Below are 20282 nucleotides of genomic sequence, written 5' to 3' on the forward strand. Positions count from 1 at the left end.
CCTTTTAGCTCATTCCAGGTCCAAGGTTCTGGGTGTTGATCCTTTGCTGGCTTTGTCTCCTGGAGTTGGAGGCAGCGGTGGCCATCTTGGATCTGGCAGGTCAGAGGTCCCATTGTCTTTCAGCCTGCACTTGTGTTTCATCTTCTTCCTGCTCCTGAATGCTCTGTCCTGACATTCTCATTTTCTTTTCCTGTCATGCCATAGCATGAGATAGTCCTTTTATGCCATAGCATGCCATAGCTTATATTAAACTCTTGTTTAATAATGAGAGTGTATAAGTGATTTTAAAGAACACTTTTGATTCTGTTGTAGCTACAGACTTAGGACAAAATCTGCTTATACTTTCTGGAATATGTTCTTAGTCACAGACGATGTTATTCTCTCATTTTTGAAACGAAGTTTCCTTATCCCCCTTGCAGTGCATACCATGGGGATGTGGCTCACTTCTTTGGTGCCCTGCTGCTCAAACCTCTAGAGGAAGCATGCAGACGGACGGGTTGTGGGGTGTGTGGGCTCTGAACCCAGGGCAGCATCTAGGGGTGATATTTACAGTTCCTGAAGCCCCAGTGGGCATGTGTTACAGGGTGCTCTTTTAGTTTTGCTGTCTTTAGGGGGCTTGTGTTAACCAGCTCAATTAGACCCTCTGTCTTATCAAAAGAAAAGAGGGATTTCTGTATCCCGGTGTTCTTGCCTTAGTGTACCAGAAAAATCAGATCACATGTGAGTTTGGAGAATGAGTGCAAGGTTTTATTGAGTGGAAGTAGTTTTCAGCAGATGGATGGGGAGCCAGAAAGGAGGATGGAGCTGGAAGGTGGTTTTCCCCTGGAGTTGGGCAGCTTAGTGGCTGGACTCTCCTCTGACTTCCCCCCCGCCAAATTCCCCTCTGTATCCTTGTCATTCTGCTGGTCGATGGCCTGCTGGCACCTGCTGGTGTCGGTCAGTTTGTTCCTCTCCTTCTCTGTTCCTCTTGATGTCCAGCTGCCTGTGTGCCCTTCTGCCAGTGTGTTCCTCTCGATGTCCAGCTGCTTGTGGTCTGTGCCTACTAGGGTCTTGGGGATTTTTAATAGGCATAGGATGAGGATGTGGTGGGCCAGGGTGGTCTTGGAAAATGCAACATTTGGGCATGAAGGCAAGAGTGCCTTTCCTCACCTAGGTCCATGGGCACAGGCCTGAGGGTGGAACCCTTGCCAGGGACTGTGCCCTGCTCTCAGCACTTCACTGCTCATCTGCTGTATCAGTTTGATGGATTATTGTTTTATATGTTTTATATGTAGTATTTGCAAACAAGATTGATAAATGTATTTACAATAAAATAACTGAAAAAGTAAGTAAATAATATGGATTAATTATGCTGGGTGAAGCTATTACACAAATAATTTTTTTGTTTTTAACATGCTTTGGTGTTAATGGCTGACATTCAGAGAGCTTTTCTAATTTCCTAAGCACTGTTCTGTGCCATTTAGATAAATTAACCTTTTAAATAATTATGACAATTATAAGAGATAGCCCTGCTCTTGCCCTCATTTTACAAATAAAGAAATGGAGACAAAGATAGGTGAAGTAACCTGTCTAAGGTCACACATTTTGGAAGAAGCAAAGTTGAGATTTCAACCATGACACTGACTCAGACTTCCAGCTGCTTAACACTAGGCTGTAGTGTTGCTCTTTGTGCTGTACTGCAGTGGTTCTCAACGTGTGGTCCTGGGACCAGCAGCATCTGCATCACCTGGGGATCTTTTAGGAAGGCAAGTTCTCTGGCTATAGCCCAACTTACTAAATCAGAAATTCTGGGGATAGGGGCCAGCAAGCTGTGTTGAAACAAGCCCTCAAGGGAATCAGATGCATGCCATCATTTGACAATATCTGTTACACTGCCATCTATGTTGCAAGTGTTTTTGGATTTACCTTTTAAGTTATGCATCCTTTTGGGAAAGTAGTAGAAACTTATACTATCCCAGCAGCTGCATGGGGAGTGGGTTCTATTACCCTTTTTTGAGGTGAGAAGATGCTATAGGTAGTCTCCCTAGAACTTTATTTTGTCATGTATAGATTGATAGAACATTCTCTTCCCACCTTCCTGGAAGCCTTGTGGAGGATAGAGGAAATGCCATATGTGATTGGCTTTTTAAATAACAGATGGCATGGATAAAATGTAAAATCCATGGGTAAGTCATAAAGCCAGACATCCTTAACTGAGGATTAATTATAATTATACCACTGATAACTGAATAGGGCAAAAGTAAGTTCTGTTCCCTTCCTTTTAAGTTGTTAACTTTTGCTGGCATGTTATTTACTGTAGACAGATAAGGGTAGAATACAGCAATTTTTCACATTCCTTTCACAAAACCTCCAAAGCCATACAGTGAATATAGAGTTACCCCTGGCCTCAAACTGATGAGAAGCAATTTTGCTGTCTTATTTGATTTTTTTGTCTTTAAAGGCAGGCCTTTTCTGACACCCTAATTTTTACTGATCACCCCCTGGAGTTCTTTATTTCTCTTTGATGCAGAGAAAAGTTATTTGTTCTCTTCTGCTTTTATCACCTGTCTCTTCAAGTTTTCTTTCCTCCTATCTTTTTGGCATTTTGAAGAACCACTGTATAAAATATTAAGCTTAGGTTTTTCTCTATGCACTCAATTTCAGTTCCTGCAGCAAATACCATATGTGCCAACCTGTTTGATGTTCAACTGCTGCCTATTACCAGATACAGCCTGAGGTAGGGATTACAGTAGTGCTTCTCAAACTTTAATGTTATAAAAGGTACCTGGGCGATCTTGTTGATGTTGCAGGAAGTCAGGGACCCCGAATGAAGGGACTGACTGAAGCCGTGGCAGAAGAACATAAATTGTGAAGATTTCATGGACATTTATTTGTTCCCTAAATTAATACTTTTATAATTTCTTACACCTGTCTTTACTGTAATCTCTGAACACAAATTGTGAAGATTTCATGGACACTTATCACTTCCCCAATCAATACCCTTGTGATTTCCTATGCCTATCTTTACTTTAATCTCTTAATCCCATCATCTTCGTAAGCTGAGGAGGATGAATGTTGCCTCAGGACCCTGTGATGATTGTGTTAACGGCACAAATTGTTTGTACAGCATGTGTGTTTGAACAATATGAAATCTGGGCACCTTGAAAAAAGAACAGGATAACAGCAATGTTCAGGGAACAAGGGAAATAACCTTAAACTCTGACTTCCAGTGAGCCGGGCGGAACAGAGCCATATTTCTCTTCTTTTAAAAGCAAATAGGAGACATATCGTTGAATTCTTTTTCTCAGCAAGGAACATCCTTGAGAAAGAGAATGCATCCCTGAGAGGAGGCCTCTAAAATGGCTGCTTTAGGGGCGGCTGTCTTTTATGGTTATAGACAAAGGGATGAAATAAGCCCACCAGTCTCCTGTAGCACTCCCAGGCTTATTAGGACGAGGAAATTCCCACCTAATAAATTTTGGTCAGACCGATAGTCTGCTCTCAAACCCTGTCTCCTGATAAGATGTTATCAATGACAATGAGTGCCCGAAACTTCATTAGCAATTTTAATTTCACCCCATCCTGTGGTCCTGTGATCTCGCCCTGCCTCCATTTGCTTTGTGATATTTTATTACCTTATGAAGCATGTGATCTCTGTGACCCACACTCAATTGGTACACTCCCTCCGCTTTTGAAAATTGCTAATAAAAACTGGAAACCCCTACTCATTCTCCAAGACCTGGCTAAAATGCCACCTCTTCCATGACTTTCCCCTTCACCTAACTCAAGAAGTCATTGCTCCCTCATTTGTATTACTAGAGAACTTTATACGCCTTCCATAAGATTTCCATGATGTAATATAGTTATTTGTGTATGTGGGTTATTTGAGGATTGGGACCACATCTTGATTTATTTTTCTGTTGTATGCACCTAGCATAACGCCTCTTTTATCCAAAACCCTTGAATTTTAGAAACTGCTCATGCGTACTTCCTAACACTGAAACAGAAATCTGCAATCCAATACATGTCTATTTCTATGGAGAAATGTATGGATACTCGCACTAAGTGAGCAGTTGGCCTGGTCTCTTCCTAGCTTGTTGACAACTGGATGCCACCATACAACTGTATTGTATGCTCAGACCTGGTGGTGGCTGACAGGAGCATATTGAAGCATTAGCCCTCACTTCTTCAGAATCTATAGAATTGAGTCACTCGAGAAACAGAATGAGATTTCCCAGGTCAAGGACAAGCTGCATTTTGTCAGATGAATGCCAACATCCAATTCCTTTCTCTTGCCTATCTCCATATGTAGAAAATGCACATTAGTGATGCTTGTGCATCAGGGACAGAAACTGGAGAATTAGGGAGGCCTGAACTGCCAGCCAAGAAACTGGGACCTTACCCAACACTGACATTGTTCTTCTGAATAAGTTTCCTTTTGAATGAAATCCTGAATCTTCTCTTGTTTAGGAGGCAGGTGGTTGAGATGTAACTTTTGTGTTCACTTGCCCTACAAGGAGACAGCTGACATAGGTAGTTCAAAGTGGAGATTTAATTCCAAGTCTTAGAAACCAGGCAAAGGTAGGAAAGTTGTGTGATGCTTTTAAACAGAATATCCTTTATTGGTCCCAATTTCCATATAAATAACATCAATTTTAATATTATTTTCATTAACCCTAAAGTATTACCTTTTATTCCTCAAGCACTGTCCCTACAATGCTAGAATTTGCTGAAAAGTTTATATTGGCCCTGCTCTGCTCCAAAATTAAGCATGTCCCATTCACTAAATCTTAATCCTGAATGCAAATCAAGTTCTCTTTCCACTACCCCTGTTCTTATTGCATACCAAACAGAGGCCAGAACTTTAAGAATGACATCAAAGTAAGAAGATAAAACTTTCTATACTTTGTCAGTTACTGATTTAACCCTATACTGGTCCTGTAATATGCAGGTAGCATAACAGGCTATTTGCAAAAGTCCATAAAATTCTCTTAGAAGGAAATCTGATGTATCTAATGTATGAGATTTTGAATTAGCACACGATAATTAACATACATTGTAGTCTATTTCTCAAGTCATGGGAGTAATATTATTACTATGTTTTTGCGATAGAGTCTCGCTCTGTTGCCCAGGCTGGAGTGTAGTGATGTGATCTCGGCTTACTGCAACCTCTGCCTCCTGGGTTCAAGTGATTCTCCTGCCTCAGCCTGCCGAGTAGCTGGGACTACAGGCATGAACCACCACGCCTGGCTATTTTTTTTTGTATTGTTAGTAGAGATGGGGTTTTGCAATGTTGGCCAGGCTGGTCTTGAACTCCTGACCTCAGGTAATCCACCCGCCTTGGCCTCCCAAAGTGCTGGGATTACAGGCGCAAGTCACTGTGCCTGGCCGAGAGTATTATAAAATTAAATGTTCAAGTCCAAGCACTTGGGGTCACCTGGTGGTCTAAATCGATGCATGACTCCTTATATCACCCATATCAGAATTCCCAACTTAACCCCAAGCAGGTGAAGCAAGAGTGTTTAAATCAGCAGGAGCCAATAGTGACTTAGCTTAACACCTGTCTTTAAAGATATTGCACATGTGAAACAAATGCATTCTCAGGCATTTAGGCTCATGATCTTCCATTTTATGTTTCCTTCAGCCTACACACTAAAGACCCCAAATCTTCATCCATGGTACAGATATCTTCCCTCAGTTCCAGAAACATGTTCATACACTTGTTGGTATTGACGGCTCAATGTTCTACAGGTATCTGAAAGCCAGCCTGTCTCATGTTGTCTCAGTCTGTCTCATTATACTTCCTCTACTTGTTCTTTAACTTGCAGAGAGTTGGAGATCCTGTCAGATGCCCCCATCTCCCTAAGACTCCACAATTATTAACTGATCATAGAAGAATACAGGAAATAGTCTTGTCATACTACATTTTGCCAAATTGTTTTCCAAAAATAGTTTTACTAGTTTATATTCCTATCAGCAGTATATACAAATTTCTGTTTTTCTGAATTCTGCTGAACATTTGAAATATTAGGTTGACATTTTTTCCAATTTGACGAGTGTGGAGATGGTAACTTAGTTTGGTTTTATTTTGAATTTACCTGATTATTCTCAGTGAGACTGAGAATACCTTCATATGTTTACTGTATTTTTTTTCCTTCTGTGAATTGCCTATTAATACCTTTTTGCCCATTTTCCATTGGATTGCTTCTCTTTTTTTCAGTAAAAGTACTACATATATTTTGAGTACTAGTCCTTTGTTGGTGTTATATATGGAAAATAACTTTTTCTAAATTGTGGCTTGTCATTTCTTTTCCTATGTTGATTTTCATGAGAGATGAATTAAAGAAATTAGTGCAGTAAATTTTTCAATCTTTTATTATCTGTATTTTGCTTTTGTATGTCTTATTTAAAGAGATCCTTCCCTACTTCAAGGTCATAGACATTTCTCCTACACATTTTATTCTAATTTTTAAAAAAGTTTTGAGTTTTGTATTTGTCTTTAACTCAGCTGGAATTCATTTTGTATGAGGTGAAAATCTAATCTGCTTAAAAATATGCATACAACTAATTATCCCAGGAATTATCAAATAGCCTATTTCTGTAGGTCTGCAATGCCCTTTCTATCAAATATTAAGTGTCTATGTATGTTTGGGTCCATTTTTGGGTTCTCTGTTTTGAGCAATAGTCAGTTTATCCATCTTTATATCAAATACTTTCTAGACTTCTGTAGCTTTAAAATAAACCTTTATATTTGGTAAGGCAAGTTTCTCTACTTTAAGTATTTCTTGATTTTTTTTTGCCTTTTCTATGAAATTAGGATCAGTATATCAAGTATGACAAAAATTTATAGATTAATTTGAGTTTTTAAAAATCAACTTTTCCTATTAATTAATATTGTATCTTGTTTAAAAAATCCCATTTCCTAACTCTTACAGCCTCATAAAAATACAATTGATTTTATATATTGATTCTGTTTTTGGCAACCTTACTAAACTTTCTAATTTATTATGATAAATTATATGCATATTCTTTTGGATTCTCTACCTCAATAGTTGTACTGATGTTTAAAAGTCCACAAATTTTTTGATACTTCTCCATTCAAGAGGTTGAGTCTAATCACTCTCCCTTGAGTGTGGGTTAGACTTAGGAACACAATTATAACAAATAGAAAAAGGTGGAAGTGATGGTGTGTCACTTCTAAGATTAGGTTGTAAAAGACACTGCAGCTTGTGTTTGGCCCTCCGTCTCTCTGTCTCTTTCTCTAATGGCTCAGTCAGCGGGGAGCCAGCTGCCATGTCATGAGGACACTCAGGCAGCCTTGTGGAAAGCCTCATGTGGCGAGGAACTGAAGCCACCTGCCAACAGTGGGAGGAAGTGAGATGTTCTGCCAACAGCCGTGGGAGCGAGCTGTCCCAGTCAACCTTTCAGGAGACTGCAGCCTCAGCAGACATTTCAACTGCAATCTCCTGAGAGACCTGGAACCTTTAAGCTGCTTCTAGATTCCTGACCCTCAGAAACTGTTTGAAGTAATAAAGATCTTTTTTTTGGGCAGGAAAAAATTCAACATATATTTTATTATAACTATATAAATATTATTCACAGCCAAGTCACATAGTGTACTACGAAGAAACTTATTTTCCTATGTAACCTTTCACTTTTCCTAGAGCTAATAATTGTTTCCTCTCTTCTATTTTATTTGCTTGTTTTCTTTGAAGCTCTTAGCAATTCTTTCATCTTTAATGTTTCAGTTACTCTCCATCCCCAGGCCAAGACTTAGATTTGCAAACACAGTAACAACTTTTAACTTTCTTTCAACTTTATAGGAAGCTTGCTTTACACTCAGTGAGATGTAATTCTTGAAAAAAATTATTGACCAAAGAAAGCCTGTTTTTTCCTCATTTGTTTGTTTCTCTCTCTCTTAAAATAGCTTTATTGGAATATTATTGACGTAAAATTTTATCTACTTAAGCTGTACAATTTGATGTACTGATATACATATACATCGTGAAATGATCGCCGCCTTCCAGCCAATGAATTTGTCACCTCTACAGTTGCCATTTTTGTTTTGTGTATATGTGTGTTAAGGTTTACTTTAAAAATCTATCAGTTTAGCAAATTTCAAGTATGCAGTACAGTATTACTACCTACTGTCACCATGATGTACATTAAATATCCAAAACTTATTCATCTTGCATAACTGAAACTTTGTACACTTTGGGCAACATAACCCCATTTTGCCCTCCCCCAAGTCTCTGGCAACCACCACCCTACTTTCAGCTTCTATGAGTTTATTTTAGATTCCAAATGTAAATGAGGTCATATAGTATTTCTCTTTCTATATCTCACTTATTTCGCTTGGCATAATGTCCTTCAGTTCCATCTATGTTGTTGCAAATGGCAGGATTTCCTTCTTTTTTCAGGTAGAATCACATTTCATTGTGTATATAAACCACATTTTCCTTATCCACTCATTTGTCAAAGAACATTTAGGTTGTTTCTATGTTATGGTTATTGTAGCTAATGCTGCAATGAACGTTGGAGTGCAGATAGCTCTTTGACATACTGATTTTATTTCCTTTACATATATACCCAGAAGTGGGACTGATGGAACATGTGGCAATTCTACTTTTAATTTTTTGAGGAATTTCCATACTGTTTTCCATAATGGCTGTACTAGTTTACATTCTCATCAACAGTGTACAAGGGTTTCTTTTTAATTACATCCTTACTAACACTTGTTATCTTTTTTTGTTTTTTGAAAACAGATAAGCTAAGAAGTGTTATACAATACCTCATTGTAGTTTTGATTTGCATTTCCATGATGATTAGAGATGTTCAGCACTTTTTCATGTACCTGTTGGCTACTTGAATTTCTCTTTTTTGAGAAATATCTATTTAGGTCCTTTGCCTATTGTTTACTCAGGTTATTTGTATGTTTGCTATTGAGTTGTAGGCGTTCCCTATATATTTTGGACATCAACCCCTTATCAGATATATGGTTTGTAAATATTTCCTCTAATTCTGTAGGTTACCTTTTCACTCTGTTGGTTGTTTCCTTTGCTGTGCAGAAGTTTTTTGGTTTGATGTTGTCCTCCTTGTCTAGTTTGGCTTTTGTTGCCTGTGCTTTAGGTGTCACATTTAAAAAATTATTACCAGGACTAATGTCAAAGTTTCCCCCCGCCTTTTTTTTTTTTTTTTTGAGACAGAGTTTTGCTCTTGTTGCCCAGGCTGGAGTGCAATGGCATGATCTCGGCTCACTGCAACCTCCACCTCCTGAGTTCAAGTGATTCTCCTGCCTCAGCCTCCTCCCAAATAGCTGGGATTATAGGTGCCCACCACCACACCTGGCCATTTTTTTTTTTTTTGTATTTTTAGTAGAAACGGGGTTTCACCATGTTGGCCAGCCTGGTCTCAAACTCCTGACCTCAGGTGATCCTCCTGCCTCGGCCTCCCAAAGTGCTGGGATTACAGGCATGAGCCACTATGCCCGGCCTTTTCCCCATTTTTGAAAAAATAGTTTTATGGTTTCAAGCTTTACACTTAAAGTCTTTAATCCATTGATTTGATCTTTGCATATAGTGTGAGATAAGGGTGCATTGTTATTCTTTTGCATGTGGATATCCAGTTTTCTCAACATTTTGGAAGAGACTATTATTTTCCCCATTGTGTGTTCTTGGAACCCTTGTTGAAGATCAGTTGACCATAAATGTGTGGGTTTATTTCTGGGTTCTCTCTTCTGATTCATTAGTAGATATGTCCACTTTATGCCAGTCCCATACTATTTCAGTTACTATAGCTTTGTAATATAATTGACATCAGGAAGTGTGATGCCTCCAGCTTTTTTCTTTCCCCTCAAGATTGCTTTGTGTGTTAGTCTGTTTTTGTTGCCATTAAAGAATGCCTTTGACTGGGTAATTTATTTTTTATTTTTTGATTTTATTTATTTATTTTTTGAGATGGAGTATTGCTCTGGTGTCCCGGCTGTAATGCACTGGTGGCATCTCAGCTCACTGCAAGCTCCACCCAGGTTCACACCATTCTCCTGCCTCAGCCTCCCAGGTAGCTGGGACTACAAGTGCCTGCCACCACACCCAGCTAATTTTTAGTAGAGATGGGGTTTCGCCCTGTTAGCCAGGATGGTCTCGATCTCCTGACCTCGTGATCTGCCCGCCTTGGCCTCCCAAAGTGCTGGGATTACAGGATTGAGCCACCGCACCTGGCTGAGACTGGGTAATTTATAAAGAAAGAAGTTTAATTGGCTCACAGTTCTGCAGGCTGTAGTGGAAGCATAGCAGCATCTGCTGCTGGTGGAGGCCTCAGGAATCCTACAATCATGGTAGAAGGCAAAGTGGGAGCCAGGATATCACATGGCGAGAGTGGGAGTAAGAGAGAAGGGAGCAAGGGGACTGCAGATGTCATACTCTTTTATTATTTTATATTTTTTCCACAATAATGTTGATTTATTACTTTATGGACGAGATCTGTGTAAACACACAACCTATGTTCTATGCTCTCCAGAAAAGGGCAAGCATCATTAGGATCGTATAAAACTTGTACAGTCAAAATACAGACAATTTCATGATCAACTGTACCACTGGAAACACATAGGACATATGAGTTGGTGATGTAACTGAGGTCACTAGAGCCAGGTGAGATAATCTACATAAGTTCCTCCATATAATTAAATTTTGAGGGAGATTTGCTGGGATTGAAGATAAACAGAAACTGAGGAAGAAGTTTGGGCAATTACCTGGTCCAGCCCCCAACAAATGCAAATAAAGACCTGGCTGTCAAGGAAAATCCATACATCAGTTCTCTCTTAGATGTCAAAATCAGAATCTCCAAATGCACTGATTTAATGAAACAGATTTTATCAACCTAATAATCAATATGTTCTCATGTATTCATAAAGTTGCCTTTAAGTCCTTTTTAACTTTTGTGGTACTCTGAAGATGCAAGAAGCTAATTAGTATCATTTCCATAAAATCTAATACACAAGATAGGAGGCTTGTATCGCGAGTGACAGTCAGTATTGTGCCACCTAATGGCCAAAAATAACCCAAATCATTGAACCTTTTACCACATATCCTATTTTGATCCTGATAATCATTTTTAAAAATTGAAATCAACTTTATTTAAGAATTTCCAACATTGACAACTCTTATAAAAAGCATCCAAGCACAGGACACAGAACTGTAGCAAACAGCATTCTTATGGGTAGCTAACAGACATTAGAACTTCCACCCTTCTTTGAGACAGCTGAGCTCACTGTGAACTCTGCTTCCAAGTACTTCAAAGCACACCACAAGCTCGATTTATATTCTCAACCCATCAGCTTCAGTTCACATTACCACACTTATATATCAGTAACAGAAGAGAACACACACCATACAGCATTCATAGCAGTTGACAAAAGGGTAGGAAAATACAGGTATCGTTTCATTTAACACACGCAACTAACGTGGATTGCCTAAGAACAAAGCTCATTGAAAGTCTTCCAACACATGTGGATGTCCTTTGAATGCAAAAGACTTTCATACATTGTTTATTATTGCTGTCTGTATACTGTCACCAAAATTACAGGATTGAGAGACACATCTCACCAAATTAAAAAAATATTCATGATGCCTCATCAACTCTCTATCTGCACTCTCTCCTTCTCTCGCTCGTTCTAGCCTTCCGTGCCTTGGCAGCACCACCAATCCCACACAAAGTTTCAAAAGTTCAGACAGCCTTCTGGTTCCGTATCACAGCCTTGTGTTCGTGATGTTGATATGACTCCATGAAATAAAGAGTAGTGAATCAAAATGGGAACACCCACTGTCAAAGACAGCCTGTGAAGTGTGATGATGAATTCTTGAATGAGACAGCATGTAGATGGAAGTATTTCTATGGCAGGATATTTACAGTACTACTTTCAATGAAATGCTTCTGTAAACATTTGAAATGAGATGCACTGCAGAGATTAAATGAAGGCTTCATATTGTACTTTTATATATGAGGTAGAGGGGGACAAGTGTTAAAAAAACAAAAGAATCAAACACTGTGACACCATGATCTCCCAAAAGGAGATTTTATTAAGGAAAAAAATCATATGGTGGGATTCAAATTAAGACAAGGAGAAAAGATTGTAGTTCTAATCAATGATTTCCATGTTGAGCACTCAAAGAATTCACTTGATAAGTCCAGGGATAAAATATTACAGATATCAATTGTAATGTATTGATTTTCCAACAGACAAACAGCCAGTCACTTTCAACTACTCAATATTTCAACTCTTTATTTATTCAACTCTTTATGTAACTCAACTCTTAATATATTCCAACTCTTTATGTAACAAAACTTATACAATTCCTTTATCTCTTCATCTTTTTCTAAAGAAAATTGTCAAAAATACTGCTGAATATACGCCACACTGAACAAACTAGTTTTGAAAATTTTTGTATTTTACCATATACTTACCACGAGTTTAGAAAAATTTGAATTCCCACTATTCCGTACTATAACCAACTATAACTCAATGTCTACATTTCCCAGCCAGAAGATTTAGAATCCATGCTTGAGCCAAAGCCTCCATTGAAACTATTGCCTGATCCTGCATTTGATGCTGATTCCCAACCAATTGCTGCACCAGAGTTCGAACCACTGTAAGAGTTATTTCTAGACCCAAAGACCTGGTTTGGCTCCCTCTGCATGTTGCCTTTACTTTGGTTATGACTTGGTGGGCCTGACTGGTTCTGCTGGCTGGCTAACATGCTCATTGTACCCCAACTGCTCTGTAGCCATCATGACTGGATTAATGCTGAGCACACCAAAGTTCATCTACCACCTATATTAGTATCTTGGTTGTTTTCCAAGCCAGATGCACCCCTCTACTATTACCAAATCCACTCATATTCCCAAATCTTCCACTTCTTTCTATTGCTATTGTATGATTAGGCTTGGCGTTGGATATGTGTATGCTGAGTCCTTTAATGATCAAGTCCTCTCTACAAGGAGATTGGGCAATCTGATCATCTGCAAATGTGACAAAGGCAAAGGCCCTGAATGGCTTGGGGATGAAGACATCTACCGCTTCTTTGTACTGACAGAAAAACTGCCATAGCTCATCTGCAGTCATGTCCTCTGTACAGCACCCCACAAACACTTTTCTGCTTCTCAAAGGCTCATCTGGGGTTTGCTTAGAGTTGGGAAATTTAGTCATACCATCATCCATCTATCATATGTCACTGTGGCATTACTTTCACGTGTGTTTCATACTCCGTAAAAAGAATAAAGCCAAACCCCTTTGACCAGTTTTAATATCTATCTTTACCTGGACTTCTCCAAAGGTACTAAAATATTCTTTCAGATTCTGTTTCCATAGGAGGAAAAACAAACTCAGAGCACAAACTCACTAATTACCAGTACTATTAAGCAAGATATTTTCTGGACTGCTCTTCACTTTCACTGCTGTCTCACCCATTTTTCTTTTGTTATCTTTGGGACAGTTGACAACATATACCAGATTTCCACTGTCAGCATCAGGGGCATGCAGAATTCCTTCTACCAGCAGGATACCTTTCATACATTGAGACACTGGATTCTTGTGGTGGAGCTCACGTGCCCCTGGAAACTGGGCTGTAACTGTGGACAGCAGCACTACCCCATTGTATTCTGATGATATTTCCATGAGCTCCTTATTCTCGTCTTCACTTACCCAAGTGTATTCAAACATCTTTTACTTCTCCACTTAGGCCACTGCTAGAAAGCCCAACAGGGACACTGAAGCAGTGACGGATCCAAGCACAGCTTAGTTTATTCTCCTTGATAATCATTTTTATTGTTCTTCCTGGGACTCATTCAAGACTTTCTAGAATTCATATTAACTCATGGCCAAACATGAAAATAAGTTGTAACAAGGCAGTACATAATGTAGAACATTTGGAGGAGCTGTCTCTTGGTTCTTGCCAGCCACGCTCCTTTGGATGTTTAGCTTGTCAGCAGTGATCATCATGGCCAACTACTTGATCTGTATCATCATCCCACATAAGCAATTGTTATGTCTTCAGTGATGACCTGAGAGGAAAATACACTCCAATGGCAAGGTAAATGCCCTTTCTGCAGGAGGGACAAGTAAGAAAGATTCAGGATGCTGCAATTCAGGAGGCTGAGTTCTGACCCTTAGTCCCTAAACCCACTGTCCTCATATGAGAAGCCATGCTGAAATTTAGACAGCAGCACATCACAGACCTGTGCAGGCACTGAGCTGGCAGGGCATTGCTCATTGATGGTAGATGCAGTGTTTACAGAAGTGTGTAATGTGAAGTGCTAGTGCACAAGAAGGGCCTGTGGTTAAATGTGTTTGAGAAACACTGCATAATATATCCATTGGCCACACTTCGAAACAACCAGATCTTGCACAAACTCAGAGCACAAACTCACTAATTACCATGAGGATGGCACCAAACCATTCAAGAGGGATCAGTCGTCATGACACAAACATCTCCCATCAGGCTCCACCTCCAGCATTGGGGATTGCATTTCAACATGAGATTTGGAGGGAACAAATGTCCAAACCATGGCACTTTGGCTATTTGGGATACATATAAATTTAAGGATTTTTTTTTTTCTATTTCTGCCCTTGGGATTTTGATATGGATTGTACTAAATCTGTAGATAGCTTAGGGTAATGTGTACGTTTTTAACAATATTAAGTCTCTTCATCTATGAACATGAGATATCTTTCTGTTTGTGTCTTTTAAAACTTCATCAAGGTTTTATAATTTTCAGTGTACAGGTCTTTTACCTGCTTAAGTTAATTATTAGATATTTCATTTTGTTGCTAATGTAAATGAGATTGTTTTCTTAATTTTCTTTTTGGCTACTTCATTGTTGGTGTATGGAAATGCCACTAATTTTTGTATGTTGATTTTGTACCCTGCAACTTTACTGAATATGCTTATTGGTTGTTCCAACAGTTTTTTTTTTTTTCGGTGTAGAGTGTTTAGAATTTTCTATGTTTATGATCATGTCATCTTTAAACAGAGATAATTTTATTCCTTTCTGATTTGTATACCTTTTTATTTCATTTTCTTGCCTGATTGCTCCAGCCAGGACTTCCAATACTATGTTGAATAGCAGTGGCAAGATTGGGCATCCTTATCTTGCTCTGGATCTTAGAGGAAAAGCTTTGTTTTCCTCAGTGATTATGACTTTAACTGTAGGTTTTTCATATGTAGTTTTTATTATGTTAAGGAAAGCGCCTTCTATACCTATTTGGTTGAGAGTGTTTACCATGAAAAGATGTTGAATTTTGTCAAATGCTTTTTGTGTATCTATGAGGTGATTATGTGGTTTGTCTTTCATTTTGTAAACATGGTGTGTCACATTGGTTGAATTTCATGTTAAACCAGCTTTGCATCCCAGGAATAGATCCCACTTCATTTTAGTGTGTGATCCTTTTAATGTGCTGTTAAATTCAGTTTGCTAGCAGTTTATTAAATATTTTTACATGTATATTCACCAGGGATAGTGGCCTGCAGTTTTGTTTTCTTGTGTTGTTGTTGTTGTTTTTTCTGGCTTTGGAATCAGGGTGATGTTGTCCTTATAAAATGAGTTTGGGAGTGTTCCATCTTCTACTTTTGGAATAGTTTAAGAATGGTTAGTATTAGCTTTTTAAAAATGTTTGATAGGAGGCGGAGCAAGATGGCCGAATAGGAACAGCTCCAGTCTCCAGCTCCCAGCGCAAGCGACACAGAAGACGGGTGATTTCTGCATTTTCAGCAGAGGTACTGGGTTCATCTCACTAAGGAGTGCTGGACAATCGGTGCTGGTCAGCTGCTGCAGCCTGACCAGTGAGAGCTGAAGCAGGGCAAGGCATTGACTCACCTGGGAAGTGCAAGGGGGAAGGGAATCCCTTTTCCTAGCCAGGGGAACTGAGACACACAACACCTGGAAAATCAGGTAACTCCCACCCCAATACTGCCCTTTACCAAGGGTCTTACCAAACGGCACACCTGGCCGGGAGGGTCCCACGCCCACGGAGCCTCCCTCATTGCTAGCACAGCAGTCTGCCATCTAACTGCAAGGCAGCAGCGAGGCTGGGCGAGGGGCACCCACCATTGCTGAGGCTTAAGTAGGTAAACAAAACCACTGGGAAGCTCGAACTGGGTGGAGCCCACAGCAGCTCAAGGAGGCCTGCCTGTCTCTGTAGACTCCACCTCTGGGGAACAGGGCACAGCTAAACAAAAAGCAGCAGAAACCTCTGCAGACGCAAACGACCCTGTCTGACAGCTTTGAAGAGAGCAGTGGATCTCCCAACATGGAGGTTGAGATCTGAGAACGGACAGACTGCCTGCTCAAATGGGTCCCTGACCCCTGAGTAGCCTAACTGGGAGACATCCCCCACTAGGTGCAGACTGAAACCCCACACCTCACACGGCGGGGTACACCCTGAGATGAAGCTTCCAAAGCAAGAATCAGACAGGTACACTCGCTGTTCAGCAATATTCTATCTTCTGCAGCCTCTGCTGCTGATACCCAGGCAAACAGGGTCTGGAGTAGACCTCAAGCAATCTCCAACAGACCTACAGCTGAGAGTCCTGACTGTTAGAAGGAAAACTAACAAACAGGAAGCACACCCACACCAAAACCCCATCAGTACGTCACCATCATCAAAGACCAAAGGCAGATAAAACCACAAAGATGGGGAAAAAGCAGGGCAGAAAAGCTGGAAATTCAAAAAATAAGAGCGCATCTCCCCCTCCAAAGGAACGCAGCTCATCACCAGCAATGGATCAAAGCTGGACGGAGAATGACTTTGACGAGATGAGAGAAGAAGGCTTCAGTCCATCAAACTTCTCAGAGCTCAAGGAGGAATTATGTACCCAGCGCAAAGAAAGTAAAAATCTTGAAAAAAGAATGGTAGAATGAATAACTAGAATAATCAATGCAGAGAAGGCCATAAACAAACTGACAGAGATAAAAACCATGACACGAGAAATATGTGACAAATGCACAAGCTTCAGTAACCAACTCGATCAACTGGAAGAAAGAGTATCAGTGATTGAGGATCAAATGAATGAAATGAAGCGAGAAGAGAAGTCTAAAGAAAAAAGGAAAAAGAAATGAACAAAGCCTTCAAGAAGTATGGGATTATGTGAAAAGACCAAATCTACGTCTGATTGGGGTGTCCAAAAGTGAGGGGGAAAATGGAACCAAGTTGGAAAACACTCTTCAGGATATCATCCAGGAGAACTTCCCCAACCTAGTAAGGCAGGCCAACATTCAAATTCAGGAAATACAGAGAACACCACAAAGATACTCCTCGAGAAGAGCAACTCCAAGACACATAATTGTCAGATTCACCAAAGTTGAAATGAAGGAAAAACTGTTAAGGGCAGCCAGAGAGAAAGGTCGGGTTACCCACAAAGGGAAGCCCATCAGACTAACAGCAGATCTCTCGGCAGAAACTCTATAAGCCAGAAGAGAGTGGGGGCCAATATTCAACATTCTTAAAGAAAAGAATTTTCAACCCAGAATTTCATATCCAGCCAAACTAAGTTTCATAAGTGAAGGAGAAATAAAATCCTTTACAGACAAGCAAATGCTTAGAGATTTTGTCACCACCAGGCCTGCCCTACAAGAGACCCTGAAGGAAGCACTAAACATGGAAAGGAACAACCGGTACCAGCCATTGCAAAAACATGCCAAAATGTAAAGACCATCGATGCTAGGAAGAAACTGCATCAACTAACGAGCAAAATAACCAGCTAATATCATAATGACAGGATCCAGTTCACACATAACAATATTAACCTTAAATATAAATGGACTAAATGGTCCAATTAAAAAACACAGACTGGCAAATTGGATAAAGAGTCAAGACCCATCAGTCTGCTGTATTCAGGAGACCCATCTCACATGCAGAGACACACATAGGCTCAAAATAAAGGGATGGAGGAAGGTCTACCAAGCAAATGGAGAACAAAAAAAAAGCAGGGGTTGCAATACTAGTCTCTGATACAACAGACTTTAAACCATCAAAGATCAAGAGAGACAAAGAAGGCCATTACATAATGGTAAAGGGATCAATTCAACAGGAAGAGGTAACTATCCTAAATATATATGCACCCAATACAGGAGCACCCAGATTCATAAAGCAAGTCCTTAGAGACTTACAAAGAGACTTAGACTCCCATACAATAATAATGGCAGACTTCAACACCCCACTGTCAACATTAGACAGATCAACGAGACAGAAAGTTAACAAGGATATCCAGGAATTGAATTCAACTCTGCACCAAGCGGACCTAATAGACATCTACAGAACTGTCCACCCCAAAGCAACAGAATATACATTCTTCTCAGCACCACATCACACTTATTCCAAAATTGACCACGTAATTGGAAGTAAAGCACTCCTCAGCAAATGTACAAGAACAGCAATTATAACAAACTGTCTCTCAGACCACAGTGCAATCAAACTAGAACTCAGGACCAAGAAACTCAATCAAAACCGCTCAACTACATGGAAACTGAACAACCTGCTCCTGAATGACTACTGGGTACATAATGAAATGAAGGCAGAAATAAAGATGTTCTTTGAAACCAATGAGAACAAAGATACAACATACCAGAATCTCTGGGACACATTTAAAGCAGTGTGTAGAGGGAAATTTATAGCACTAAATGCCCACAAGAGAAAGCTGGAAAGATCTAAAATTGACACTCTAACATCACAATTAAAAGAACTAGAGAAGCAAGAGCAAACACATTCAAAAGCTAGCAGAAGGCAAGAAATAACTAAGATCAGAGCAGAACTGAAGGAGATAGAGACACGAAAAACCCTCCAAAAAATCAATGAATCCAGGAGTTGGTTTTTTGAAAAGATCAACAAAATTGATAGACCACTAGCAAGACTAATAAAGAAGAAAAGAGAGAAGAATCAAATAGACGCAATAAAAATAAAGGGGATATCACCACCGACCCCACAGAAATACAAACTACCATCAGAGAATACTATAAACACCTCTACGCAAATAAACTAGAAAATCTAGAAGAAATGGATAATTTCCTGGACACTTACACTCTCCCAAGACTAAACCAGGAAGAAACTGAATCCCTGAATAGACCAATAGCAGGCTCTGAAATTGAGGCAATAATTAATAGCCTACCAACCAAAAAAAGTCCAGGACCAGATGGATTCACAGCTGAATTCTACCAGAGGTACAAGGAGGAGCTGGTACCATTCCTTCTGAAACTATTCCAATCAATAGAAAAAGAGGGAATCCTCCCTAACTCATTTTATGAGGCCAACATCATCCTGATACCAAAGCCTGGCAGAGACACAACAAAAAAAGAGAATTTTAGACCAGTATCCCTGATGAACATCGATGCAAAAATCCTCAATGAAATACTGGCAAACCGGATTCAGCAACACATCAAAAAGCTTATCCACCATGATCAAGTGGGCTTCATCCCTGGGATGCAAGGCTGGTTCAACATATGCAAATCAATAAACGTAATCCAGCATATAAACAGAACCAAAGACAAAAACCACATGATTATCTCAATAGATGCAGAAAAGGCCTTTGACAAAATTCAACAGCGCTTCATGCTAAAAACGCTCAATAAACTAGGTATTGATGGAACATATCTCAAACTAATAAAAGCTATTTATGACAAACCCACAGCCAATATCATACTGATTGGGCAAAAACTGGAAGCATTCCCTTTGAAAACTGGCACAAGACAGGGATGCCCTCTCTCACCACTCCTATTCAACATAGTGTTGGAAGTTCTGGCTAGGGCAATCAGGCAAGAGAAAGAAATCAATGATATTCAGTTAGGAAAAGAAGTCAAATTGTCCCTGTTTGCAGATGACATGATTGTATATTTAGAAAACCCCATCATCTCAGCCCAAAATCTCCTTAAGCTGATAAGCAACTTCAGCAAAGTCTCAGGATACAAAATTAATGTGCAAAAATCACAAGCATTCTTATACATCAGTAACAGACAGAGAGCCAAATCATGAATGAACTTCCATTCACAATTGCTTCAAAGAGAATCAAATACCTAGGAATCCAACTTACAAGGGATGTAAAGGACCTCTTCAAGGAGAACTACAAACCACTGCTCAGTGAAATAAAAGAGGACACAAACAAATGGAAGAACATACCATGCTCATGGATAGGAAGAATCAATATCATGAAAATGGCCATACTGCCCAAGGTAATTTATAGATTCAATGCCATCCCCATCAAGCTACCAATGAGTTTCTTCACAGAATTGGAAAAACCTACTTTAAAGTTCATATGGAA

General features: G+C 39.6%; 1 pseudogene; it reads right to left on the bottom strand.

The window, feature by feature from the left end:
- Window positions 1-12503: 12503 nt before the first annotated feature.
- Window positions 12504-13696, bottom strand: LOC112633536 (annotated as a pseudogene).
- Between the last annotated feature and the right edge of the window lie 6586 nt (window positions 13697-20282).

This window comes from Theropithecus gelada, chromosome 10 (assembly GCF_003255815.1).
Source record: "Theropithecus gelada isolate Dixy chromosome 10, Tgel_1.0, whole genome shotgun sequence".
In the NCBI taxonomy this organism is placed as follows: Eukaryota; Metazoa; Chordata; class Mammalia; order Primates; family Cercopithecidae; genus Theropithecus; species Theropithecus gelada.